General features: G+C 46.8%; 2 long non-coding RNA genes across 4 annotated transcripts; one reads left to right on the top strand and one right to left on the bottom strand.

Moving 5' to 3' along the window:
* Positions 1–205: 205 nt before the first annotated feature.
* On the bottom strand, positions 206–26,509 carry LOC106007156. 3 transcript variants are annotated; one of them, XR_001181725.2, is made up of 5 exons: positions 26,343–26,509; positions 23,561–23,669; positions 22,571–22,718; positions 13,076–13,261; positions 206–5,226 (listed from the first exon to the last, which is right to left on the bottom strand). It is a non-coding gene; the product is annotated as an uncharacterized LOC106007156 (long non-coding RNA). The 3 variants fall into 3 exon arrangements; XR_001181727.2 differs by lacking the exons at positions 206–5,226; positions 13,076–13,261 and adding an exon at positions 14,184–14,936 and having other exon boundaries at positions 26,343–26,507; XR_001181726.2 differs by lacking the exons at positions 206–5,226; positions 13,076–13,261 and adding an exon at positions 15,962–16,539 and having other exon boundaries at positions 26,343–26,507.
* Positions 10,283–13,729, top strand: LOC106007157. Its single transcript, XR_001181728.2, has 3 exons — positions 10,283–10,386; positions 10,901–11,008; positions 12,983–13,729. It is a non-coding gene; the product is annotated as an uncharacterized LOC106007157 (long non-coding RNA).
* Positions 26,510–27,087: the final 578 nt, after the last annotated feature.

Raw genomic sequence — 27,087 nt, 5'->3', positions numbered from 1 at the left:
GGTTGGGGGTGTTAGGTGGTCCAAGAAGGGCTTCCTACAGGAGACATTTAAATTGAGCCTCAGAAGGTAAGTAGGAGATAGTCAGGCAAATCGGGGAGGACGGGTTGGGCGTGAAGTAAGAAGATATCATTTCTTTCTGTCCTTCATCCATTGGGCAAATGAGTATCCAGCCCTACTGTGTGCTCAGTGCTGTTCAGGCTCCTTGTCCGTGCCTGATGCTGAAGGCGCCTCCTGCTGGCAATCCAAAGTATAGCAACCTCTTCAATGGAAAGAGGATTCACTAGGGAGTCCTGGAACAGAAAATCCTCGGGACCCATTCGTGGAGTAAGTGGTGGAGGCAATCCACACTGTAGAACAGTGCACTCATTCACCCAGAAGAAGCTGTTCAAAAACACTAAGGTGGGAGAGGAATCAAAGAGCCCTGTGAACTGGGGGAAGAGAGAGCTCTCTTTTGCTGGGAGGTGCTGTTCATTCAGAGGTGTTGCGGAGGGCAGGGCTGCTAAGCTTTTTGTGTGGTTTTGGTGCTTAGACCTGGTCATGCATGCATCCTTCTTCCCTGCTGGAATCTCCCGCGGTCGTGGCAGAGTCAACTTCAAGCTCAATTGCATCACATCAGTAGCTTCAATTTGGTCCTGATCAGAGTATTTACACCATAGGAACTGGTCAAGCTTACAGACCAGAGCATCCCTTCCCTATCCACCCGCCACCTTGGAAAGCCAGTTTTCCAACATTGATCATCCCACAGCTGTCTGCACACAAGGATCCCCAGCTATATGCAAAGCATAGCATTGCTCTTATCAGAAGCCTGACAAATGTCCAATATCACAATGCAATGCTCTAGTAAATTTCAATGTATATGCCTGGGGACCCTGCCTTCCATACAGGGCAGTCTTGGGACCCTTACGCCAGGGTCATCTGCAGAGAATAATAAGTTTCTGGGTCTCTGAGAAGATTCTGAGTCAGTTTCCTGACGCAACAGCATGGATGAAATACAGAAATGGAGTGAGCCGGGAGGTGGCCAGATGACTGCTGGAGATGTCCTATGCGAGATTCCTTTATTCGAGGGAACAAATAGTGAAATAATAGTAAGGGAGAGGGTCCTGGGCCTCAAAGAGAGAGTGCCAAATGGCAAAGAATGTGTTCTGAGATGTGTGTTTTCTTTCAGTTTAGCAATAGGAAACATGGCTCTCCTAACGCTGGGCTCTGCCCTTTCGGTCTGAATGCCTTGTCCCCTGGAGTGGAGGCTGTAGGGAACAGGGAGGACTCATAGGTGTGAAGAATGTCCTTCTAGGAGTTGAGGAAGAAAATTGAGGTGAGGGACAGACACGGGCCTGTTCCCTCCTTGGCAATGAAGACTTAAGAAGTGTGCGGAGCTGACAAAGGCAATAGGGCAGAGAGAATAGCATCACGGGTTTAGGAAGCCAAGGAAAGTTCTGTGGGTTCTTAATGGTGTGTTCCACAGGCGGGAGGAAAGGGTGATGGCAAGAGAGGAGCATAGAAATGAAGATGGAACTCAGACTGTGGGCAAAGATGTTTGTTCTTTACTCTGTAGCCAATGAGGATTTGATAAAGATATTTAAAATAGGGGAACAATAGGGTCACTTTTACCCTTCCTTCCCTCCAGGGATATAGAGAATAGAGTAGCAGATGAAGATTCTGGTGAGCAAGACCAGGCTGCTGCAAACACAGTTATTTTTTTCCTGCACTAGCAATTCTCCTTTTCTTTCTTTCTAACAGAATTTCAACTTCAGTAAGGGAGGCGGTGTGTCCTGCTTAAATCAAACAACCCACCGCAGTTACTGCTCCCGGTCTTCCCGCAGAGAGTAGTCACGTGACACAGTTCTGGCCAATGGGCTGCATGGCATTGGGTGGAGCTTCCAGGAGAGCTCTTTGAAAGGAGGTCGGCTCACGAGCTGTTTGCCTTTTGCCCCTTTGCCCTTGCCCTTTCTTCTTGCCAGGAACGTGGGGGTGTGGAAATCTGTGAACACAGGTGGCAAACCCCTGGTAGCCACATGTCGAGAACGGCTGGCCGGAAAGGCAGAAGAACCTGGGCTCCCTGGAGGCTTTGTGGGTCCGCCATATTGGTTCTGGGCCTTGTCTGTCTGAATTTCGAATTGTGTGAGAAAAAATAAACCCCAAGCTCTGTTTGGTCAAGCCACAGCAAGCCCCGCTTTCTTGTTCTGTCAGCCAAACTTCTTCTTATCTATCTTGGCTACTATTTCAAAGATCCAGATGGGACAGCCTGAGGACCTGACGCTCAGCCGCACCGGTAGCATGAAAATGCAGGAATGCCTCTCAGGTAGACTTGGTAGTAATGTTGTTTTAGGGAGAACGAAGCAGGAAAGACCATTCAGCTTCAGAGACCAATGGAAATATGGGAGACAGAATGGGCTGCAAAGGATTCAGGTTTCAGGGGGCGGGTAAGGTATATGCAGGAAGACAGTGAACTGAGTTTGGGGCAGGCTGAGTTTGAGGGGCTTGACATGCAGCTAGACGAGTCCTCCTCTGGGCAGCCAGAGAGGCAAGACAGCATTCAGAAGAGAGACCAAGAGACGGCCATATCTCTGAAGTAGAGATATGGCCGTCATCCGCAAAGAGACTGGGGGCTCCAAGGGAGTGGATTGAATGAATCACTTAGGAAATGGATGTGTGATGAGAAGGGGAGCGAGGAGGGAAATTCTCGGGAATCCCATCAGGCAAGGGGAACCCGGGTGGGTGCAAGAAGAGGGAAGCAGGTTGAGAGAGAAGTGGAAGAAGGATTCACAGAGGCAGGGTCCCAGGAGCCAAGAGCAGAGCCGGTTTCGAGAAGGAAAGAGCAGTCAAGAGTGCGATAGGCAATGGAGTTGTCAAGTAGGATGAGGAATGAAAATTAGCCTATGGATTTGGCAATTAGGATGTCAGCTTCTCTACTAAAACTGCTCCCACTGAGGTCACTAATGAAGCCAGAGAAATAGAATGATTTGCCCAAAGTGACATCGTTAGTAATGAGCCAAGCATTAGAAATAGAGGCCCCTGACTCCTGGCGAAGTGCTCTTTCTCTTCTATTATATGTACTTTTAGGCTGTCCCCAAATCCCAGAGACAGGTTTACATTTTAAAAGAACAGCTTTGGGGGGCAATTTATGGTCAGATGCAAACGACTTCAGCTGTCTGATTGGTAAGTAGGTTTAAAGAGGTGTCATTTTGTCCCCAGGTTAAATTATTTCCACTAATATTTTGATGTGCTGAGATCTCCAAATGAACAAGGAAGCAAGACATGGAGAGGAAGAGAGTCCACACGAGAGCCATCCACTCCTGCTCTACTCACTTGTGGCTCTAAGCCTAGCTGGAGACTGTCTCTGCTCTTTCATTCCATGCCTGCCCCACAGCAAGAGGCCGAAGGGACTGTCTGCGATGTTACTTAGTATAGAAGAGCTCCTTTTCTCCAGGGCTTCTCTGAAACGAGGAGCCCTTTCCAAGACAGTCTATCCTGAGTGGGCTTCCCTTGTCCATCATGAAGATCAGAAACAGCCCAGGCACACAACTGTGAAAGGTGCTATTTTAGCGAAAAGGTCTGACTCCATTCCAGACCAAGACACATGAAAATCCCAGAATCGGTAAAAGCCTTATCTATCAATATGAGAGGTGTAGTTCACAAAAAGCAAGAGAGTCTCTTTGAAATTCGGAAGGCTGAGCTGAACCTGAGTTGTTTTTTTGCTTCATACCAGAAAGCAGACATCAGCAAAGTGAAATATTGAGGGGGCAAAGTTGCCACAGCCCCCGTGTATTTAAATCACTGGTCCCCTAGGTGATCCCTGATACGGATACACCTGTCAGTATTGAGGTTAGAGCATCGGGTGTCCTTGCAGAAACCCCTCTTTCAAGACACTGTGTACCAGAGAGCACAAAGTAAATCAGATAAAGCCCCCAAAGCTGTGAAACTCTCGCCTCGCCACCCCCTGCCCTAGGCTGCCAGGGGGTGAATCCGCAGCTTGGATATATGGCTGGTGGTTGGCAGGGAAACCTGGTGGGTTTGCTGGGGGCACAGCAATCCATAAAAGAAAGAAGGTCCAAGCAGAGCAAGAGGTTTTTGTTGTTGTTGCTTTTTCCGAGCAAATGAGCACTGATGTCCTCTCCCATGTCAGAAAGCTGCCTCGGATCCGGAGACAAATTTTCTCCAATGGACAAGGCAGCGAGGGCTTCTGGCTGATGAGAAGTAGCTGCTATTCACCGTCTCTCAGAAGAGGGACATAAAGAAGGAGACGCAGCCAAAATAAACAGATGGTGGGATCGGGTGGGGGATGCTGTCGGGAGCAGACACACAGGTATCATGGGCCCCAGGCAACCACACAAAGCCATTAAGAGGAGCCAAAACTCAGCAAAGAGTTCTAGAACCCTGGGAAACAGCATGTGCTCTGCCCCGGGGGGGTCGCCTTGGAATTGTCACCGATCCAAGGGTAGTGAAGTTTGCACAAAGCAGGAGGGACCCAGCAAGCTGAACAATTCCGGACACCAGGGAGGACTGAGCAAAGATGGAACTGGAGTGAAATAAGTTAGCAGAGTCAGCGTAAACTCAGAACCCCTCGAGTGTTGGGAAGATTGAGTGGCACATAGCATGGTGTGCTATGGCAGGCTGCTTCCAGAACCAACTCAGAGTCACTGAGGCAATTCTGCAAACACTGACTGAAGACCTCCTGGGTAGCGGGCACAAAGATGGGACTTTCCCTTTGAGGACCTCGTGGTCTAGGGAGTGGAGTGTTTTTAGATAGATCAGCAACACCACAATATAATGGTTATGAGCAGAGTCTTGAAGGATCAGGAGGATAGAGTTATCATGGAAGGCTTCAGGGAGGAGGCAATGTTGAAGCCAGGTAATGAAGACTCAGCAGGCATTTGCCGAGTCAAGAAGGAAAACTTGCACCAGAAGGCTATAGCTGTGTAACTGGAAGTTATATTAATTAAAGCTCTGGTTGCAAAGCAAAGAAATCCTGTTGAACTAGCTGAAGTTAAGAGGAGTGTTCCTACAGAATTACAACAGATGATCTTACAGATCTCACAGCCTCGTGGGGGTCCAGGTTTGCTTGGGTATCAATGTCAGGGCCAGTTGTCTATGACTGTTGAGGTCAAGTGTCCATCATCCTGTGGGTACACCTGACTCAGACTCTCAGTTTTCTGATTCCAAATTCCGACGACAGAGAACGCCATTGGTCCAAACTTGGTCATTGATATTTGATTGGAGGATCAGTGCCTGGGAATCATAGGGGGTGATGCAGTGGTTAATATACCTTTTGAGACATGAGTATGTGTGGATGGGCTGTGCAAGTGACATATTCACTATAGTGAAACTGCTCATGTGAACACTCTGGGAATACAGGAAATCTACCATAAACTTCCAGGAGGGACTATCGGCTCCTCCTCTGTGCTCCCAGGGCCTGTGGGGCAAACGCCTTTATCTTACCACTGAAAATATTGTGATTAAAGCTTATCTTCATGTGGATCTCTCCTTTAACAGAACTTCGGTTCTACAAGAAAGGTACAAATCCGAACTGTATGGATCATTGTAATTCTAAAAGATAGCATTGCATCCAGCACGTTTAAGTCTGAATAAACTTTGATTGTACTGATTTTTTTTAAAGATTTTATTTGAGAGAGAGAGAGAGGAGAGAGTGTACACGCACACACAAGCTGGGGGAGTGGGAGGCAGAGGAAGAGGGAGAGGCAGACCTCACTGAGCAGGAAGCCAGACGTGGGGCTCAATTCCAGGACCCTGAGACGTGACCTGAGCTGAAGGCAGACTCTCAACCAACTGAGCCACCGAGGCACCCCTGTACAGATTGTTGTACCTGACATTAACCTTCTTTCCTCATTTTCCATGCATTACCATCACCTGCTACATGCTGCTTCCTCTGGTAGGAGAAGAGCATACTTGGAATGCTGGACTTTTCTTGTTCTTTTAAGATTTTTTAAAAACTTATTTTGGGGGTGTGAGTGTGAGTAGGAGGAGGGGCAGTGGAAGAGAAACTCTCAAGCGGATTCCCTGCCATGTGTGGAGCCTCATGTGGGGCTCGATCTCACGATCGTGAGATCACAGCCTGAACTGAAATCAATATTTGGATCCTTAATCAACTGAGCCACTCAGGAGCCCCCACGATGCTATTTAAGCTGACAACTGAGAACAGAGATTTCATGGGACTGTGACAGATGTCAGAACTGGGTTCTACTTGTGTCCAAGAACAATATATGCAGGGAGCCCTAAATTGTGACCATTATGGGGCAGATGTAGTTGGGTATCTTCACCCAAAATCCTTTAAAAAAAAAAAAAAGTTTATTTTTTTGAGAGAGAGAAACAGAGAGCACAAGCAGAGGGAAGGGCAGAGGGATGGGGAGAAGCAGGCTTCCCCTGACAGGCAGCCTGATGCCCAGGGACTCAACCCCAGGATGCTGGAATCATGACCTGAGCCAAAGGCAGATGCTTAACTGACTGAGCCACCCAGGCGCACACCCAAAGTTCTTTTTCAGGCAAAACTAAGGAGCCACTTGTGGGGACCTCATTCTAATGCAAGACAAAATGGACAGACGTTCGTTGCCTCAGTGTCGAGGGGCAAACAGTATCTGAGCATACCAGAGCCAAGCCGCACGGACTCCTGTCTGAAGAGCAGTAAAAAGCTAGAAGAGGGGGAAAAAACCCACTCTACATCCCCGGAAACTCTATAAGACCAAGACAGCACTAATCCGACACCTGTGGACCAAGCATACTATGGGAGAGAAGGTGTCTTCTACCCAGACTCAGCGCGGCTTTGATATACTGACAGCTACAGTATCAGTCATGGCAGCGCAGGGGTCTGGAGGCAGCTCGGTGACCCCAGTCGATGTGACAATACCGCCACAGAGATGGCAGCCGTGCCCAGCAATGGCAGTCGTGCCTGGAGGACAGAAAGGTCTTCAGAAGGCGGACACTGACCCAGGAGCCCAGCAGGGTACCATTAGCTCCTGACTGGTCTTATTAGCGAGTGGACAGGAGTCACTCGACTACCTGCCAGTGTGGACCAAACATCACCGTAAGTGATCCTGCTTGTACCCGCAGGCGGTTTGACTTGGGGAAATTCAAGTGACATGTAAATCGAGGCACTACGCTTTCTGTCCACAACAGCCCTATGTCTGGGGGACTTCTCATTCCAAGTAAGTCTCAGCAGGAATGAGGACCCTCTTTAGATGGATTCGCAGGGGTTCCAGAAGGAGCCAAAATGGTCAGCTCCTCCCAAGGAGATCCAAGGGTGCTAAGAGCAGCTGCCAATGGAAGAGTGACATCAGGCAGAAATGAATAGAAGCTGCCCAAAGAAAAGACGTGCTCCCTGGCAACATCAAGTTTAGAAAAGAGGCCAAACAAAGAGCTCTAAAAAGGATGGGGGGTGGTAGGGGAAGTAATCAGAACTAGGAAAGCGAGAAAGTCTGAAAAAAAAAAAAAAAATCAAACAGCAACTCAGAGAGAGAAATTATAGCACAAAGTTAAGAAAGTGCAAAAACATGATAAGGAAAGCAAAGGTGAGGAATGAAAAGAAGATTGCAAGAGAGGCTAAGATAAATAATAAGGCATTTTTCAAGCACAGAAGGAACGAGAGGTCAGTATAAGAGCCAATAGGGCTTCTAAAAGCTGGCAGAGGTAATTTATTGACAGAACATGAAGACATTGTGAAAAAAATATTAAAAGGCATTTTTCTTTCCCCTCTTCGCCTCTCTTTTCACAAAGGAAGATGGGGACATATGCCAGAACAGACATAAATTTCCCAGGAGTGGAAAAAAGACATATTGAAGGAAATCAGGATCGTGTCAGCACAGGTGATCAAGAAATTAGGATGTCAGAAAAATTGCGGAAAGTCTAGAGCCAGGCCAGAGTCTCCTGGAATGAGGGACCCAGAGGCCAGTGAGGTCCAAGGCCAGGGAAGGGAGGGATGGGAGAGGGTCTGCGGTGTGCCAGGGCGGGGCGGCAGCAAGCCACCGAGGAGCTGCCTTTGTTGGAAGCAGGCTCATACCGCGCCCTTAAACTCATCTTGTGGCTGCTTTTTACTCTGAGGTGAGGAACAGACCCAGGGTTTTATCAGGACTTTTATACTCCAAACTACCGACGTTTAATGATCCCTGATGGGGAACTTGCTTTTAAGAGCACCCAGCATGACACAGTTTTGAGTAAAAGTTCATTTTCCTTCCCATTCGAAGATCCCAGACCAGAGGGGAAGACCTGGGTTCCAGTTATGATTCTGCCACAGACTGGTTGTGTGGCTCTGGGCTAATGGCTTCATCTCACAGAGATGTGTGTCCCCCATCTCTAAAATAAGACAAGAACTACCTTACAGGACCACAGTGTTCAAATGAAGTTGTTTGCTCATGCATCAGTACAAGGAAAAATCCTGAGTGTATTTTATGGGCCAGACACTGGTCTGGGCCCCTAGGAGGCAGGAGTAATAACACAAATTCTGTTTTTGCGGGGCTGACATTCTAGTGTGGGGACAGATCTATCCAGCAAGGAAACAAAAGACAAGGTCATTTCAGAGAGTGTTGAGAGCTTTGGGAAAAACACACAGCTACATAAAGGCCTGCTCACAGGGTTAGTCAAGGAAGATGACATTGAGTTGAGATCTGAACTAAGAGGAAGGAAGATCTGGATAGAACATTCCAGAAAGAGGGCAGAAAGCCTCAGCCCCAAAGTTCTTGTATAAAAGCATTGTATAAACTGCACAGAGTTGTCAAAATGCTGGCTCCGAGTGTTAGCATTATCAGAGCTCTGTCCAAGCTTGAGAATTTGATTTTCTCCTTTGACTCCCCAACCTGGATAAACCATAAGGAATTATCAAGACAAGCCTAGTGACAAAGAAGTGCAAAGCATGCCACATTTGTGGAAATCTAAATGAACTCCAAGAGGAGCAGGAAGGGCATGTTCTTGCTTTCTGGATTCTAAGGCTGTGGTCACTGCCTATGGCCAGCCTCGAAGTCTCAAAGAATTGGCTTTGGATGTGTTGCTTACTTTGGGCTGCCCAGGTTCTGTCTAGCAGGTGGGGGGAAAATGAAGACATGTGGATTTGGTTCCCTGTTCAAAAGCATTGACCCTATTTGAAATTTATTCCTTTCCATCCCCAAACTACAATAATTGTAGTCATGCAGCAATTAAAGAGAAAAGCTTCATTTCTATGCTTTCAAAGAGAGTGTTTGATTTTCACAAAATAAGTCAAGCTCTTGGTCTGGAAAACAAGCTGAATGCTGACAGAGGAAAATAAGTAGAACAAGAAACTTCTAATACTTCGTCTTCATGCAATAGTCCAATGAAAGAGAAGTCAAATGACTGCCCAAGTGCTTATGGAGAAACTACTAGTTTCAGGGCATCAGCAAAATAAATAATACCCAGTCCTTGTTTCTCACAATGTCTCTCCTTTGAATCACACTATTTCAAAATATGGTCTCAGCTAGATCAGAAGAAAAGCCTTCCTTGTGATTTGCACCAAGAAATAAGGCAGAAGCAATTAGACTTCGATTGGAAATAGGAGACATTCACAGAGGGATATTTTTTCAACAAATGAAACTTCAGACAATTGTCGGGTCGTGCAGGTGCAGCCCAGCAGCACCGGAAGCTAGGCGGGGCCGGAAGCTGGGCAGGGCCCTCAGGCAGGCCCATCCTGAGAGCCTGGACCATCATCAGCTCCCTGGCCCCCTGGTCTCAGGTAAGATATTTAGCTTCTCAGTCTCCTCTTCTGTAAAATGGGGAGAGAAAGACCTCGCAGAGCCACGGTGAGGATAAATGAGAACACACACCGAAGCTTCGAGTTTGGCTATTTGTAGGCATGGCACAGTGGTTTCTTTACCTTTTTAATTGAAGAAATTAAAAAAAAGAAAAAAAAAGGCAGTTCGATGGTGAAACGTTTAGTTTGTTTGTATCCTCCTTTCTAAGAAGGGCATAATACCAGCCTGACATTTTGGAACTGATACCTCCCTCTCCTCGGAGAGCACAGCTCTTATTTCAGAGCATAATCCGCTGGTTTCCCAGGTCACACCGGCCAGAGGCAGAGCAGTCCCAGGAAGATCACAGGGACGGAAGAGACATGGCCCCTGCTTGTACTGAGGGAAGTACCCTCCCTTTACCCCTCCAGACAGGGGTCTGGAGTTTGCATCACAAGGGGCCTGGTGGCCATGGTGAGCAACAGTGATCTACGGCAGAGTTTTGTGTGGGGTAGTGTTCCATTAGATTCCATTGTTATGGAACAATCACTGACGTTGGAAACCAGAAGGAAAGTAGTTAAATCTATCGGAGGGAATTGTGGGTATCCTGAAAAGAGTCGATGGTGGCCTGGACAGGATGGTGGTGGGAGTTGATGGGGGCAGTTTTGTAGAGCTTAGGTGCCTCATTCACGAGATAAAATCGGTAGGAACTTGAAGATGGGCTGTATGGACAGGGGATGGAGGGGCATGTAGACGCAAAGGGAAGGAGGGTCTTAGGGAGAGTGCTATGATTCTACATAGTGAAGTGGCTGGGGGGGGGGGGGGCGAAAGGGGTGGGATTCACCCAGGCTTCGGGATGTGGTTAGACCATGAGTTCCATTTTGCTTATGTTAACCTTGGGGTGCCATTGAGAAATGCAAGGGGGAGTTAAGGAGATATTTAGATATGTGGGTCTGGTGCCGAGCGAAGGCTGGCTGGAGATATATTATTGGAGGAGGTCCCTAGGAACAGACCCTGAGATGAGGAGTCATGTGTCCGTTACTTGTTAAGTGCTCCTGGGAAACCAGAAAGGGAAGGAGGGGAGGGGGTTAGGTAAGAGCAGGAAAGTAGCAGCAGCTAAGAAAGACTGTGATCCAGGACAACTCACTGGAGAGGGCAGGAGTCAGCCTGATCTCCAAGGGGAACTCTGCAACAGTAAGTTACATCTCAACCCACAGAGAAGAACTTGCACTGTGGGGGGTGTACACAAGCCTGGGCTTTCTCCCCCTTTGACCTGAGACATAGCGGCTCTCACAGCTTGAGCACCACCCTCTGAAGAGCTGCAGGTATGCTGACAACACACCACACCTGAGCATAGGAAACCCTAAAATGGGATCCCCAGCCCACTGGGCGCAGTGCTGGGCTGGCTAAGCTTACTTAGGGAGAGCGACCGAGAAAAGAGTGGGCATGACCATGTGCTGAGGAGAAGAGAAGCTTATGAAGGAGACCAGGAAGGACGGTTGTTTCACAGCTACCCGGCAAAGGATGAGGGCTGTGCTAGTACTATTATCTCCACTTTACGGATGAGAAACTCGAGGCTGGGGGAGCTTTAAGCACCAGTCAGATTAAGAGGAGAGTTAGGACTTGAACACACGTCCCCAGACCTGAAGCTTAGAGCTCCTTCAAATGCAACAATAGAAGGTTTTCCGGGGACTAAGGGCCCCAGCATTTGAGGGAGCTGGTCCTTTTTTGAAGGGGTTTACAGATGCTCATATTCATGATGAAACATGTGCCTCTTTGGACTCAGAATCAGGGAGGAAAGAAGAGGAAGGGAAGCTTCTTTTTCAGCGAAACTAAGAATCTCCTGCTTGGGGCATTATGTCTTTGAAGGCCCCAGGATTATGATTTTGCATGTGTGGTGGAGGGGTTTGAACACTCAGCCCAAGATCATGACCTTGAACAGAGAGCAGCCTGCTGGTGGGGGCAGGGAGGGGGGTGTGAAGTCTGGAGCCACCACACCCCCACCCCAGGAGGGACAAGAGGGTGTGAGGAGTACTTAGTGGGGAGGGCTCTCAGCTGCCCAGAGCACAGGCCCGGCCGTGCACAGTGTACCAAGACCCTCACTTGATTTTCTGACTCTGGGGAAGCTGGTGTTGACTTTGTCCGTTAAGCAGTCTTGCCGGATGTCTGCTGACCCCAGGTCCTTTGCCCCGTGAGGAAGCCCCACCGCCTCAGAGATCAGCAGGGTGTGCTAGTTCCCAGGGCTTCCCCCTTCCAGAGGGAGGGTGTCTGGGGTGGAGTGGGCTCCGGGCTGGGACTCAGGGCCATGCCTGCGAGACCCAGAGCATGACCCTCTATTTGCCAAGTCTCTGGCATGAGGGGCAGCGAGGAAAATTGGAAGTAGTAATACCTGCCCCCTGAATTGCCTGGGATTAATTAGGAGACAGATAATACACAGTGTGTGCCTAGGATGAAAATGAGTTATAGTCTCGTTATTAATGTAGCTGGAAGGGTGATTCGCTTAGACAAAACAAGGCCACTGCGCGAGAAGCCAGAGGTCTTCAGATGTCCTCACAGGGCAACTTAAGGGAGCGGCCTACGGGTGTATTTGCGAGGGATTCCCGCTCATTTACTGGAGGGCGCAAGCCAGCAAACCAAAGCTGTTTTGCCCCGTCAAGTAAATAAAACGCGAAGACTGAGCACGACGCTCATGTTTATTTTTTTGTTCCTTAAGGAAAATATTTTCCATAGAGCTGGACACTAACGTGAAAAGTAAAAAGGGGGTGGGGAAAGGAGAAACCCAAAACCGATATAAATTAGAAGCAAACTAGTGTTCATTTCCTGTGGAGGAATTTTCTATTTTTTAATGGAGTTACTGTGGCTTTTTATTTCGGTATGAAGGTGAAGAGTCAAAGCATGAGGATTTAAGGCTTCCAAGTGTGTGTTGTTCTATGAACAGACCCTTAAATTTGCCAGCACGCCCTAGGCGCTGCTCCTGCATAACCAATATCTTCCTGCCAGGGCCAAGGCTGAGGGCCCTTTGACTCCCCTGGAAGTTATGCAGGGAGAAGGGGAGTGTCAGGAATGCAGGATTAGGCCCCATAATTGAGGCTGTCATTAGCTGAAGAGGCAGGCGGGTTTGTGAGCCTTTCCAAGTTTGCATTTATTATGGTATGAAGATATGGCTCCTTTGGTATAAAGAGGGTGGGGGGGGATTTCTGCAAGTCGGCAATATTTTCTTCTCTCTCTCTCTCTCTGTCTTTTTTTTTTTCCCCCTAAGTTGGCTGGTTCTGTAACATTCATTATGCTTTTCTTAATAGATCCCAGAAATGCTGAAATCGTCCTTTAGAGGAAGCATTCACTTGAAACAACAAAAGATTAGAGAAACCTTAAAAATGCTGGATTTTCTTTACCTTTTGAGGAAGGCCAGCTGGAACCTTCTGAAATTATTCCTACCCAGTGTGCAGCCACAAACAGTACTGATGGTGAGGATAAAATATCATTTTTGTAAATTGCATGTGGATACAGCAGTGCCACTTAATCAGATGCTCCTTAGCGGATGGTGGGAACGGAGACCACGGCCAAGACCGAGGAGACTGCTGCGGCACAAAGAGGCCCGGATTAAGATTCTGACGAGAGCAAATGGCCCACGATCATTCTGGCACGTACTTGAATGTAACATTCTAGGAACACCCATTTTTTAAAATTAATTATTTTTTTAACTGTAGTAAAATATAAATAACGTCAAATGTATCATTTAATCAAGTTTAAGTGCACAATTAAATGACATTCAGAACATTCACATTTTTGTACAATCCTCGCCACTCGTCTACCTCCTGAACTTTTCCATCTTCCTCAGCTGAAATTCTGGACTTCCCCCGAGCCCCTGGTGACCACCCTTCTATTTTGTCTGCATGAATTCAGCTACTCCAGGTACCTCAAAGAAGCAGATTCCTACAGTTTCTGTCCTTTTGCTTCTGGCTTGTTTCACTTACCATAATGTCTCAATGGCTTGTCCAGGTTATAGCTTGTATCAGAAGGTCTTTTCTTCTTAAGGCTGAATAATGTTCCACTATATGTATATACCACATTTTGCTTATCTGCTCCTTCATAATATATATATTAATATATATTCATTAATGCATATTAGGATTGCCTGTACTTTTTGGCTATAATGCTGCTATGAACCTGGGTTTATAGATAGCTCTTCGAGACCCCAATTTCATTTGTTTTGGGTATGTACGGAGATGTGTCATTTCTGGATCAAGTGGTAATTCTTGTTCTGATTTTTTGAGGACCTGCCCTGTGCTTTCGATCGTCACTGCACTATTTTACATTCCCGCCAACTGTGTACAAGGGTTGCAGTTTCTATCTTCACCAACACACAATTTTCTGTTGTTGTTTTAAAGATTTTTATTTATTTGACAGAGAGAGACACAGTGAGAGAGAACACAAGCAGGGGGAGTAGGAGAGGGAGAAGCAGGCTCCCCGCAGAGCAGGGAGCCCGATGAGGGGCTTGATCCCAGGATCCCGGAGACACTCAACGACGTAACACCTAATGACTGAGCCACCAGGCATCCCTGTAGTTGTTTTTAATTGTAGCTATCCTAATGGGTGTAAGGTGACGCCTCATTGTGGTTTTGACTTGCTTTTCCCTAATGATTCAGGATGTTGAGCATCTTCTCATGTGCTCGTGTACAAACATCTGTTTGAGTTCCCCCTTCTAATTATTTGGGGGTATGTATCTAGAAGTGAAAATGCACACCACTCCAACATCGAAGCAGGCCCCATAGAGACTTGCTGGGCAACACCGTGTCCCCTGGCCCATCGGCATCCCAGGTTGAGTGGGTGACTACAGATTCTCAACAGGGCAATGAAGCTGTCATTAACCAACATTACTAGAGCTAGAGGATCTTCTGGTTAATGGAGGGTTAAGTTTTGGTTCCAATCATTGTTGCTGAAATTCTTCCCAAAATATTTTAGTCTATTTCCACATGACTTACACAGCCTCTCCTAGGGTTTTTTCTTTATCTTGGAGGAATACTATTGGATGACCACCTGGGAACTAGCTTCTTAGTGCACTCTCCTGGAGATTTAGATTAGAAGGTATCAGACATGTCCAGTGATGTTATAAACCGAATGGTAACTGTTGTGTAGGACGGTGAACTCTGAGTGAGTTAAACTTTCAGAGATGTGGTTTCGGAAAAGATGTTCTGTAGTTCTCCTTTTTGGCAGTCACTGGAGAGCAGGGCCTGTTGTCTATTAAGGCCACTCCTAGTTCATGAAAATAAAACCATGTCAACTGCAAATAAAAGAATGTTTATCTTTCTATTCCCTATGGAGGGAGTTGGAGGGTCCAGGCTGGGAATGTGTCTTATCCAAATGCGATAGCATATCATAGATGTTTCAATGGAAAAAAAGAAAAAAAAATGTGTTTGAATTCATCTGTGTTTCACTTCACTGGAAATTGTGAGTTAGGCTAGAATCTGTATTTATTCATTACGGTACCCCTGGCACTGGCCCAATGCCAGGCACCCAGCAAGTGATCAATAGCTGTGTATTGAAGGCATCAGTGTGGCCTGTTCCCTTAAGAGCCTGCCTGATTACATCTCTCTGTCATGAAGTGTTAAGGTAACAGTTCCCTGACAACACTGGGATAGAACATTCTACTGGCCCGGCTGGCTCCCAGCTGCTACTAGTGCAGACAGGCCCACTCTTCACCCCCACTCATGACCATTCCTTTAATTACATGGGGAACTTCTCTTTTTTCTTCTTTTTTTGGGGGAAACAGAGATAGAAAGGAGGGAGTAGGGAAAGGAAGAGTGCTAGAATGGCAGGAACAACTTTTTTGAATATGGTATGATGGACAGGATTTGAACCCATGGCTAGAGGGATGAGAGCCAGAGTGTGAAAGAATTGTTCTCCTAGGAATGTCTGTGAGACTCAGGGCACAAAGGCAGCTCTAGGGGAGCCAGGGCAGGAGAGGAAGGCAGTGTGGGCACCTCAGCCCTTGGAAATCCATTGACAGATTGTAGGTTGAGGCAAACTCCTTGGACTCCCCAAAGAAAAAGGAGGAACAATTTAAAGATTCCTACCCAAATATATGTGGAATTCACAATCACAGCTCTGTGTATGTGTGCACATGTGTGTGCATGTCATTAAATGCCAGTTGGTGACACATGGGAGAATATTTATTTGTGCTCCAAATTTCTACCTTTTTACTTATAAGCAACTAAACCCTAGACAGATACCCATGTAGGTAGTAAATGAATAAAGACCAACAAAATCCATATGCAAAAGTCATCTATTATTCAAATTGATTTATCCACAACCTGATATAAATATGGTCCTTGTGTGAAATAAGAAACGTAGGGTTGAATAATAGTAATAGTAAGAAGGAGGAGGAGGAGAAGGAGAGCTCTGCCCCTCTATAGTGTTCTCTATGTATAAGGCTGATTCCAAGCACTTTATGTATTTCAATTAATTTGTCCTTCCAATAGTTCTAGGAGACAAGTCTTATTCTGTCCTCTACAGATGTGGAAACTGAGGTAAGGGAAGTTAATTAACTTGGCCAAAACACACAGGCAGCTTGTGGCAGAGTTGGGATTCAAACTTAAGAAGTTGGGCTTCAGAGTTTGACATTTCATTGATCATTCTTCACGTAAAGAAAAAGACGACTTTTAATCCTGAATCTAGTTTGGAATACATTTAGCTGCAAGTAACAGAACAATCTAACAGCAGCTTCAACAAAACTGGGTTTAACAAGAAGTCTGCAGTTTGCTTGGATGGCTCAGTGATGTCAGGACTGATGCGTCTGTTTCATCCTGACCCTTTTTCTCATGCTCCCAAGAAGACTGCCCAACTGGAGAAGACATGTCTGTATTCAAGACAGAAATGGGGGTTTGGGTGGGGAGCAGTGTCAGTAAAGCAGAAGTGTTCCCAGAAGCCTTAGTGGACTTACACTGCCACCTCATCAGAGGAACCAAATGACCACCCGTCCTCTCAAAGCAGCTGGGAAAAGTCAAAGTCAGCCTCTCCAGCTGTTTCAGTGAAGGGATGTGTAAGAAAAGGAGTTGGAAATAGACGTTGAGTTATTAAAAAAAAATACTCACCACACTCCTCAGTGAGAGGAGGTGAGGAAATCTAGACAGACAGGAGGAGGAGACAACAGCTCTGATGGAAGAGGCTGGCAAGTCCCCATCTCTACTCCAGCTGGTGTGTCCCCTGGATTTCTTCTTTTGCCTTGTCTGCTCTCAGACTTGTGATTGTACCGGAACCACTCATCTCCCCACAGACACTGGTTTGGCTGCATGATGGCTCAATGTCGGGATGTTTTAGTAATGTGACCATAGCGCACTGTGACATGATGTGGTCTTGAGATGTTGCGACCAGAACCAGTCTGGCTGGCTGAGCCATGTCTCAATCCCACAGAATTTGTCGAGGGTTCTGGCACCAGCTTGGAGTGTCAGAAGAGTTCTGCAGAGAGCTTTCTGAATCTGTCCCTCCTCATTACAATTAAGATGCTCAAGGGCAGGGCCTGGGTCTCACTGGTCTGTCTTCCTTTTTCTGCTCCCTTCCCCACCCCCACCCCTGAGACTGCAATAGTCCCGAGCTCATCGATGGGTCTCAATAAATATTTGATGGGTAGACTCACATTCCTGGTGACTGGTCAAAGATGTGTCACTTGTTATGAAGTGTGCCAAGAAAGTCACTTACTCATTTGTCCAGTAAGCACTTTTGTGATTTAATCTGTGAACCAATTACTTCAATACAGCTTCCAGAAATAGAGTTCTCCATCCTTTGAAGTGAGTTAATTGTCAGCCGATATTTTATCTGTGTTCGTTCATCTGACAGACAACTAGTGAGGGCTTCCAAAGTCTCAGGCACACTGCTAGGCACAGAGGGACACAGAGAAAGAGGTAATGCTGCCCCACCCCCACCTCCGGACTCAGAGGGGAGAGGGCTAGACAGGCATGTCAGCAAATTGACTGGGGCTCTGAAAAGGACTACATCAAAGCACTGTGGGTTCACAGGGGGAGGGTGACTCAAGACGGCAAGGGGTTGCAGGGTTGTGCAACTGGATTGGCTACGGGAGTCTCCCTCCTTAGACATTCCAAGATGACTGCCAGCTTGGTTTCACTAACGGGGCCGGGGGAGGGGAGGCATGACCCTGTCTGGCTTCCTCCCTCATTGGGTTCACTAGTGAGTGCATACTTCTCCCTGGAGACCAGCTTCACACATGCTCTGCATATTGGCTCTTTTCACAAACAGGACAAAGGAAAACATGAAGGAGAAAGTAAGGCTGAGGTTTGGGAAGCCAGAAGGCCGGGAGTCTTCTCCGAATGAAGGTGGCAGCTTGAATCTTTTTCATTCTTCCAAGGCTAGAACGTGCGCTTTCATTTTGGGGGATGGAACAGGGTGAGATCTGGAGGATGTTTGCGGGGCGCTCTCTCTGCAAGGTAGCTCAGATGAGGTAATCTGAGGGCAGGGCAAATGCTACCCAACTCTCTTCACCAAAAGGTCAATTAAGGAAGCAAAACTACCAGAGTATTTTCAAAGGTCTTTTACTCCCCCTTTCAAAGGAAAACAGCTCTATGGAGTCTTCCGGGAAAACAAGTATATTCTTGCAACTTCGATGACCCACTTATGAGAATATTGGAACAGCAGTGAAAAAAAGACAAAGATACTTTTGTAGCCTCTAAAGGGTTAATATCAGAGCATAGTCGAGGCTTAGCAGCAAAAAGGGCAGCTTTGTGATCTTTTATTATGAAATAAGATTAGAGGCCATAGCACAGACTGGGGGAGGAAGGGGCCGGTGTGGAGCGGGTGACCCCAAGACTTCAGTCTGGAGCATCCGTCCCACACCACAGTGAGTGCCGGAGTTAGGGAGCTAGGGTTAAGCCCCAAGCTCAGAGGGACGTTTCCAAACTGGCTCTGTCTGAAGCAGTTTTTGCAAAATAAAATTTGGACCTCTTGCTCTCCTTCAATTCTTAGTGTGCGTTCACAGACCAGATTTGTAAAATCTGGAAGTGGGAAAGCAAGTATGTAATCCCTGGTAATTCCGCATCCAAGAATCTCACCGAATATATCATATGCCACCTCATTAATGCCTGTTCCTGCTTGTGAATCTCTGGCCATTCCAGATACCAGTCAGTCCTATTTTACAGATGCGGAAGTCGAGGGAGAGAAAACAAAGCACCTTCATGGAGAATTAGTCATCAACAGAAACCAAGAGCTCTGAGTGTCCTGGCTTCCAGTCCTTGGCTCTGGCAGCAACACTGGGCTCCCTTTTCTTCTCGTGGGAACAACTGCTAACACTTCGGCTTTGACTTTCACTTACAGGGCTGATGAAAAAATTACCATTTGCTGAGAAGGCAGTGAAATGCCGACTTCTCACCCTTTGGTCAAGGCGACTTCCTTGAAAGTGCTTTAAAGTAGATTGATGGAATCCAGATCCAGCCATCTTGTCTCCATTGAAATGGCGGCTCATCCACAAAGAACCCCTCCCCCCACCCTCACCAAAAAGCAAAACCAAAAAGGCTATCCTGCATTCCCTGTTTCTTTGATTGAATTGATCCTTCTTTAAAATGCTTATTGAATTTGTTGGCCAATTTAATTAAAAGAGTTAAAAGAGTGAACTTCTCCTGTGGAAGAATTGTGCCCATGCCTTACTTGTGATGGCTCTTAAATGACAGAAAATGCATGGAGCTGGCTTGGGGGCCAAAGAAGTCAAATAGAATTCTTTCCTAAAGCACACACTTGTCTCCCAAGGTGACCCCTCTTCCCCCCGACCCGGTACCTCGAAGGCCCCAGACAGTGGATGCCAATAGAGAGTGAAGAGGGGAATTTAGACATTTTTAGACATAGCTGGGAGGCTGCCTGGTTCGTGTGGAGCTAGTCATACCCAAAATATGTCTCATAGGCAACAACTAGAACTTGGCCTGGGAATCAAAGGGGGTGTACCGCTTTGGGTATAAGAAACTTAGAAATAAGCAGAGATTTAAAAAAGGGTCAGAACACCAGCTCTAAGAAACTACCATCTTTTTCCATGGAGTTTTCCCTTGCCTATCAAATACTACTGAATAACAGTTAATATTTTTGCATAATATTTTATACCAGACTTGTGGCTCAGCTTTTACACACAGTATCTCACTTAATCGTTACCACAAGCACATGAGATGGGAACTCTTATTATACATTATCTTTTATAGAAGAGGAAATGAGGTGCTTGTAAGGAATCTGGGCAGGACTTGAACCCTCATCTGTCCAACTCCAGAAACCACACTCTGAACTGTCTCTGCACCTTGTCAATATTAATTAAATCCTTGCAATGACAGTCCCCTTCTCGTGGGATTACAACCACCTAAGCCCTCCAAGATTGCTGCAAGGGAGACAGTCTTGGTTTTTGTCGTGAACAGCGGCATGAAAAAGTGATCCATTTCATCAGCCAAAGCGTAAGAGAGAGACCCTGAATTAAGACATTTCTGCTGATGGAGGGGAAGAAAGAGTTCTGGAGAAAGGAGGGTCTCCGTTTGAGAGAAACCCTATGAGAGCTCAGGGCTTGGAGAGTAAGAGTTGGGAATGAGAGAGGGAACGGCCTCGGGCAAAAGACAATAAAACTTGATTTTAGTTCCAGGCGGAGGAGGCAACTTGCCTTAAAAGAGAAAGGAGGGGCTGGGAGAGAGAGGGTAGTGAATAGAGAGGGAAGACAGTGTGTTCAGGTGCTCTTTTTTTTTTTAAAAGACATTCCCTCAAGTCGGCTATAGTTAAAAGTGAAGGGACAGAGGAGGTCAGATAGAAACAAAGTGCAAAGGGAGAATTGAAGGGCGCTCAGAGAACAGAAGGTAAAAGATCACAGGAGAGGTAGGAAGAAAGCCAGAGGTAACACAAAGCCCCAGGGAAGCGGCGTGGCAGTGGAGGAGCCCAGTTTAATCAGCTTCGCCTAAGGCGGCCACAGCTAAATAAAGAATGCCGGACGCAGGAGACTGGCCATTCTGGAAAGGCAAGGGTCAGTGGTGGCTTCGGTGCCTACGTGGCAGCAAAGGGACAAAGGGGAAGAGACCACGGAGCCTGGGTTCTAAGAGGGAAGAAACAAGAGCGACCAAGAAAATGATGAGGGGACAGAGGCGGAGAACTGTTTTGTCCTTAAGGGGTGTTCAGTGGCCAGAAGTGGCTGACAGGAGGGGACAGTGAAGGCAGCAATGACCACGGGAGGCAGAGGAAAGTCTGGGGCAATCATAAAGTGGATATTTAGATGCATCTCTGAAAACTGAAATTCACTGTGGCTGTAAATTGTGAACAAATCTGCCCCAGGCATGTACAGCTTTGTTCCATCTGGCCAGCTCAGGGCTGACCACAGAAAGATGTGATTTGGTCGTTTGAGTGCCCAAAAGCCAGCCTAAATCTGCCGCAACCTGTTCGTGAGTTGGCTTTATGATGGAGGAGGCAGGCAGCCGGGAGGAGGCACTTGATGGACATGTGTGAATGAAAGAAAAAAATAAACACTGTAAGAAATGGCTCTCTTAAAAAAAAAAAAAAAAGAAGAGTCCATTTTTCAAAAGGTAAGAGCCCAGCTAACTCAGTTTTGGAGCTGAGTGAAATCAGGTGGAATGTGTAAGTTCTTGGTCAGCCAGGCCTGGGGTTGAAGCCTCGTCCTACCACCTTGGAATTGAATTTTGGCACATTGTGTCCTTTCCTGGGCTGCCTCTGCAGAAAAGTCACCCTCACAGGTTATCATGGGTGGGTTTTGTGGCGAGAGGGAAAGCATCCAGAGAAGGTCGGGCAAGTTACCGGGGTCCTCTCTTAGCTGCAGAAGTGATAGGGAGACACAAGGGCAGACTCAGAGAGCAAACTTCCTAGAGACAGATCTTACGATGTGGTTGAGTCATGAAAACTCTAATTTCAGAGCCTTCCCTCTTTGTATACAACCATGTCTTGTTTCAAAACAAGAGGCACCAAATTTTAGGAAATCTGAGAGTAGGGGATTCTGTGATAATAACGTAAGGTCAACCATGGAAAAAATAAGCTTATCATGGTATATTTATTAAATATTGCAATGACTCCTACCTACCCATCTACCTACTGACCTACCTACCGTGCCTGGGACACTTGGCAAACTGAGAGGTCCCTATCACTGCCTTTTAAATATGCAAGTCTGAGCTTCTGTAGTGCGAGGAAAGTCAATTTTATATCTGCTTTTAGTGCCACATTCAGACTGTGAAAGCGGCCGTTTAGAAAACCTTTAGGTAAATATTTGAAATATTCTAAAACTGACATTCTGAATGATATTCTGATACCACTTCAATAATGTTTTATAAAATTCAGGGGAAAAATAGAATTAAGTAAATTTGAACTTTCCCTTTGCCGAGGCAGTTAAAGGCCGTACTATTTGCATATTCTAATGTGGGATCACTGTAGCTCAAGGTACAAAGCTTCCAAAGAAACTGTCCCTAGCAGGCCAACAGTGCAGGCGCCATTAACCTTTGGCCTTTCATCTGCATAAGACAAAAATCAAAGTCGCTGCTTTTCAAAGTGGCTCCTGTGTAACCACTCTGTGCAGCCCATGCTTTCCAGAACAGTCTTTGGAAGCACAATTAGAAGGTTTAAAAAGCAGAAACAAAAGCTCCATCCTATTTACACATTTAAAGTAAAGGTCATTCTCAGAAACTGGGCTTCCCAGATTTCTCCCCTTGAAATCCCTTAAGATATGTAATACCAACATAAAGGGAATCACAAATCCAGTTTTCAGAAAATGGCATTAAATATAGATTTAAACTTTGACCTTTAGTCCCAAGTGAGAGGACAAAAAATTCTCTTTACAGTGAAGGGCATGTTGCTACTAAGCTTCAATGAGTAGGAGAGAACCTGCCTGGTAGGAGCCAGGATTAAGAAGCACCAAATCGATTTACCTCCAATGCAGGTGTGCTGCAAATCCGCTGGGTCCGGACGTAGCGCGTGATTGGGCCAGGCTCATCTATATTCTAGAGTTTGTAGAAGTAGCTTCTGGGAAACGGGGGGTCTTCTTGGCCTGGGGAATTGACGTTTCCACGGCAATATCTGAAATGCATTCCGAGTGAGCAGGAATAAGAGATGGAATACGCAGGGTCTCCCACTCCACATTAGGGTCATGAGAATAGTGGGAAATCCGTGGGTAGCAGAGTGACGGATTGGGCAAACAGGGAAATCATGGAGACCCAGAGCATTCATATTTTTACATCCCTTATTACCCTGATTGCTCTGCAGGTGCTGACCAGGGCCCCAGGCTGATGACCCGCTCTGTAGCTCTTCTCCCTGCTACATCATCGGCAAGTGGATATTGGGGCCCGGGTGGGGGAGGGGGTGCGTGACGGACAATGGGAAATGGAGCTTATTGGAGAGAGGGACTGTTGGTTCTGTGCATACCCAGAGGCAAAAGAAGAAAATTTCCCCGACTGTGGAATTTGCTAGAACAATTAGGAAAGTGGAGATAAACAGGAATGATGAGTACCGGACTGGGGTCCATTCGTTTTGCTCTTAACTAAGTAAGTGAGCTCATGATGACTACATAGCACAATTATTCATTTCTTGGTCTCTGCCACCAGACGGTCATCTTTAGTTAGCAAACCCAATCTTGCCTATTTTCCATCAGTGCCTGACTTATACGGGGCGCTCAGCAAATGTTTGTTGATTGGATAAGTGAGGGAAAGAAGAAAATTCTTTGTTGGGAGGGTCCCAGTGCAACTCTTTCACTTTAAAGATAAAGCAATTGAAACCCGGAGAGCAGAGGTCCCACTGCTTGTTGGTGTTAGAATGAACAAGGATAATGGGAATGATGATCATGGTAACAGTTAACAATCAAGTACCTCAACTGTGCTAACTGCCCATGTTGGTGATTTCTTGGTTCTCAGCTCCATACTCACCTTGCTATTTTCCCTTCTATGTCCAGTGCTTGGCAGCCAAAAAACTACATTTCCCAGACCTCCTTGTCAGCTTCTGGTAGGTCCTATCATTGACAAGCACTCACAGAATCTTGGGAAATGGGAACAAGGGAGAAGTTATTATGTTAGCATTTATCTAATTAATTAAGTTGTCTGTGGCAGCAGGTGGTGGCAGCAGCAGGCTGTGGAAGGTGACCGCAGGGTTCTGGGACATGGTTGGTGAGTGGCGACACCTGTGGGTTTGTTGGGCTCTCTCAGCCCTGCAAGGGCACCATCTCCTGGTTTCCTCAGCACGGCAGCAATGGTGGCCCCCGCAGCCTCAGGAGACAGGAGTTTGTGAGCTGTAGGTAACTCCATGTCCCTTTTGGTGTCTCCTGTCCTAGACGGAAGTGTCTTCCTGCAGTTACTGATTTCTCTCTGGGTAACACTGTCTTCCTGGTTTGGCTCCAACAGCCCTTCTAAAACATTAGTACCAGTTTCTGGTATTACGTCCCCCACTACTGAAATACCCACAGTGTTTTCTGTGGACGTTCTCGTCTTCTCACAGAAACCTATGAGTTGTGAATCAATGGAACTATGCACCTATTTTACAGATGAGGAGACGAGGCTAACGGATACTGAGAGACTTGCCCAAGAGCACAGAGTGAGGTGGTGGTACAGCCGGGACACAAACCACATCTGTCTTCTGCCTAAATTGATGCACTGAACTCTGTCCTCAAGCTACCCTGTTACCTCGATGGGATTATTTTACTGAGGTCATTTGGGTGCCTGGCAATGGGGTCTTCCACCTCTGTGCTGTGTAAGAGTGATTTTACTGGACTCTCTTCTAGAGTATTATAGAACATACTTTCTCCAGGATGCTTGTTTCCTTGCCCTTCTGATCTAAGCCTCATGATGAAGTTATTTCCTTCATTAAAAACTTTACAGTGGGGCACCCGGGTATCTCAGTTGGTTAAGCATCTGATTCTTGGTTTAGGCTTAGGTCTTGATCTCAGGGTCCTGGGATTCAGCCCCCAAGTTGGGCTCCATGCTCATCGGGAGTCTGCTTGAGATTCTCTCTCCCTCTGCCCCTCCCCCCTGCCCATATTCTCTCTCTCTAAAATCTTAAAAAAAAAAAAAAACAAACTTTATAAGGACTAGTGTATCTTTTAACAGCAGAAGTAGCTAAGGGTCTGGGGCTGTTGGCAGAAGCCAGGAGGTTACCTGGAGTAAGGATTTGGAGAAGAGAAGAGAAAAGAGTGAATGGGCCCAGTGTTATTAAATAGCAGATGGGGCCCCTACACTGTCAGGACAACATTGAGGGCCCTGGCCCCTGGCTTTGGTGAAGACCAACCAGAGGATGGAGGATTAGAGGAATTTTTTTCCCATAAATGCCTTAGAATGGTGCCTGGCTTATCACAAGCACTCAATTATTATCAGCTTAAAAGTAGGCCATGAGACCAGGGACTGGAGGAGATACCAAGGCAAATCAGAGCCAGCTCAGCCTTTGGGGATATTCAGCCAAGAGGGGCTGAGGCGAGTGCACATCTGAACTGGGAGGGAAGGGCTGGAAGGCAGCACAGGCATCCTGAGAGGGTTCTGGGGAACCAAAGGGGTCAATGCAGGCTCTGGGCTTTGAGTAGGCTCTTTAAGCAGGGTGAGATGTAAAGCAGTGGCAGTGGGGGAGGAAAGCACAATTTCTGGGCAAAGAAACTGTACACAGAGGTATTTTCAAATTAAAGTCTCAAATCTCTTGGGTGATTTTTATGAAGCTCTCCCACCTTCCTTCTGAAGGTCTGAGAACAGTTTCTGTGAACCCCCAGGGCCTCCAGGAGCTGCTCAGAGTTGAAATGTCCTCTACAAAAAACAAGTTCAAGGACCAATCTGGCCTTTTCCACATCTTTTCCAATCTTCTCTATCTCTCCTCAACCACTGCTTGCCTCCCCCAGCCCCTAGACCCCAGGACTTATTCCTTCCAGGGGCTCAGCAGAGAGCCTTCATTGCACCCTCCCTGACATCCAGACCCTTTGTCCCTGGGCCTGCTCCTTTAGGCTCCTGCTATTGGACCAGACAGCAAATTTGATGGACTCACCTGAAGTAAGATGTCAATGGCTGTTGTAACTTAAAAATGTTCCCTCTCAAGGGTGTCTGTATTTTAACACTGGCCCTCGGCACTTCATCGAAAGGACTAACGTGGAGTTTCAAATGATAGGTCCTAGAACTTACATCAGTTAAAAGTGGATTTGGCTGTAACGTAAAGCCATACTGCCATGGTTTAAACAAGGAAAGGTGTTGTAGGAATGCACACACACACACACACACTCACACATGCGTACATGCACACACAGAGGCTGTTGCTGCGTCTGTTCAAGGAGAGCAAAATATGCCACTTTGGCATATGGGTTATTTTGAGATGATGGCAATGAAGACCCAGCAGATTCAGGAACAACTTCCATCTCTCCCTTAACGACCTAAAAAAATTTGGATAGGGAGTCTGGCCCAGCAAGAGAAATACCACCAGAAAACTTTCTATCTGAAAGACCTATCTGTATGGCAGGATAGACATCTAATTACTAAACATCTGTTGTTCTCCTCCTCCGGTGAATCGCCCTTCTTCCCCTTCGAGGGCCCAGGCCCTGAGCCCATTCCCCAGCTCAGGATGGCATATTAGCCTCAACCGCCCTCGAATCTCATATCTTTGTGGCTCCCGAATGGACAAAATTACACTTGTCTTTCTCTGTTAACCTGTCTTATGGTAATTTAATTATTAGACGGACCAACAAACCTGGAAGGGAGGAAGGGAAAATGTTCCGCCCCTGCAAGGGCTTAGTATGGCGGCTCTGTAAGGTCACACCCCGGCCCGCTCATCCTCTTCCTCTCTTCCGGCTCCCTCCCCAGGCTGGCAAGATGGCTGCTGCTGCTTGAAGCACCGCAGAGGTTAAGGAGCAACAGGAAGAAGGCAGAAGGGGAAGACGCAAAGCGGCTCCCGCCCCAGGGGCTCTGCCTCTATCTCATTGGTCAGAACCAAGTCACATGATCAGTCTCCAGCTAGCTGCAAGGGAGGCAAGCAAGTGATCTTCATGTTTTCTCTCTCTCTCTTTTAATAATTGGACAGAGTGACACTCAAAAACAAAATCCGAGTTCTTTTAGTCCGTAGAAAAGGAAAATAGATGCGGAGTTGGCAACAGGAGAGTCTTCCAGGGCTGGAGAGGCTTTCAAGGGCATTTTGTCCTGCTTTCTTTGTCTCTGGAGAAGGTATAGCATCAAATGCAGAGAAGCGCGGCTTGGAGCTGAGCAGAACCATACCAAGCACCCTGGCCTCTAACCCCCTGACCGCTGTGCACTTTATTGTGCTGTTTTTCACCTAAAGCCAGGCAGTTTAGGGCGCATGTGCTAAAGCCAGGCAGCGGACGGCACCCTTTCCAGCAGTGCCACCCACTCTTCCCATTGCATAAGGTAGCCCCTGCTTCCTTCGGGTACAGTTAGAAAGTCTTCATTTTTAAATTTTTTAAAAACATTTCAACCCTGTT

Source organism: Mustela putorius, unplaced genomic scaffold (genome assembly GCF_011764305.1).
Source record: "Mustela putorius furo isolate JIRA1106 unplaced genomic scaffold, ASM1176430v1.1 tig00000421_pilon_pilon_pilon, whole genome shotgun sequence".
Taxonomy (NCBI): Eukaryota; Metazoa; Chordata; class Mammalia; order Carnivora; family Mustelidae; genus Mustela; species Mustela putorius.
The sequence above is the reverse complement of the archived record's forward strand: the minus strand, read 5'-3'. Positions and strand labels throughout refer to the sequence as shown.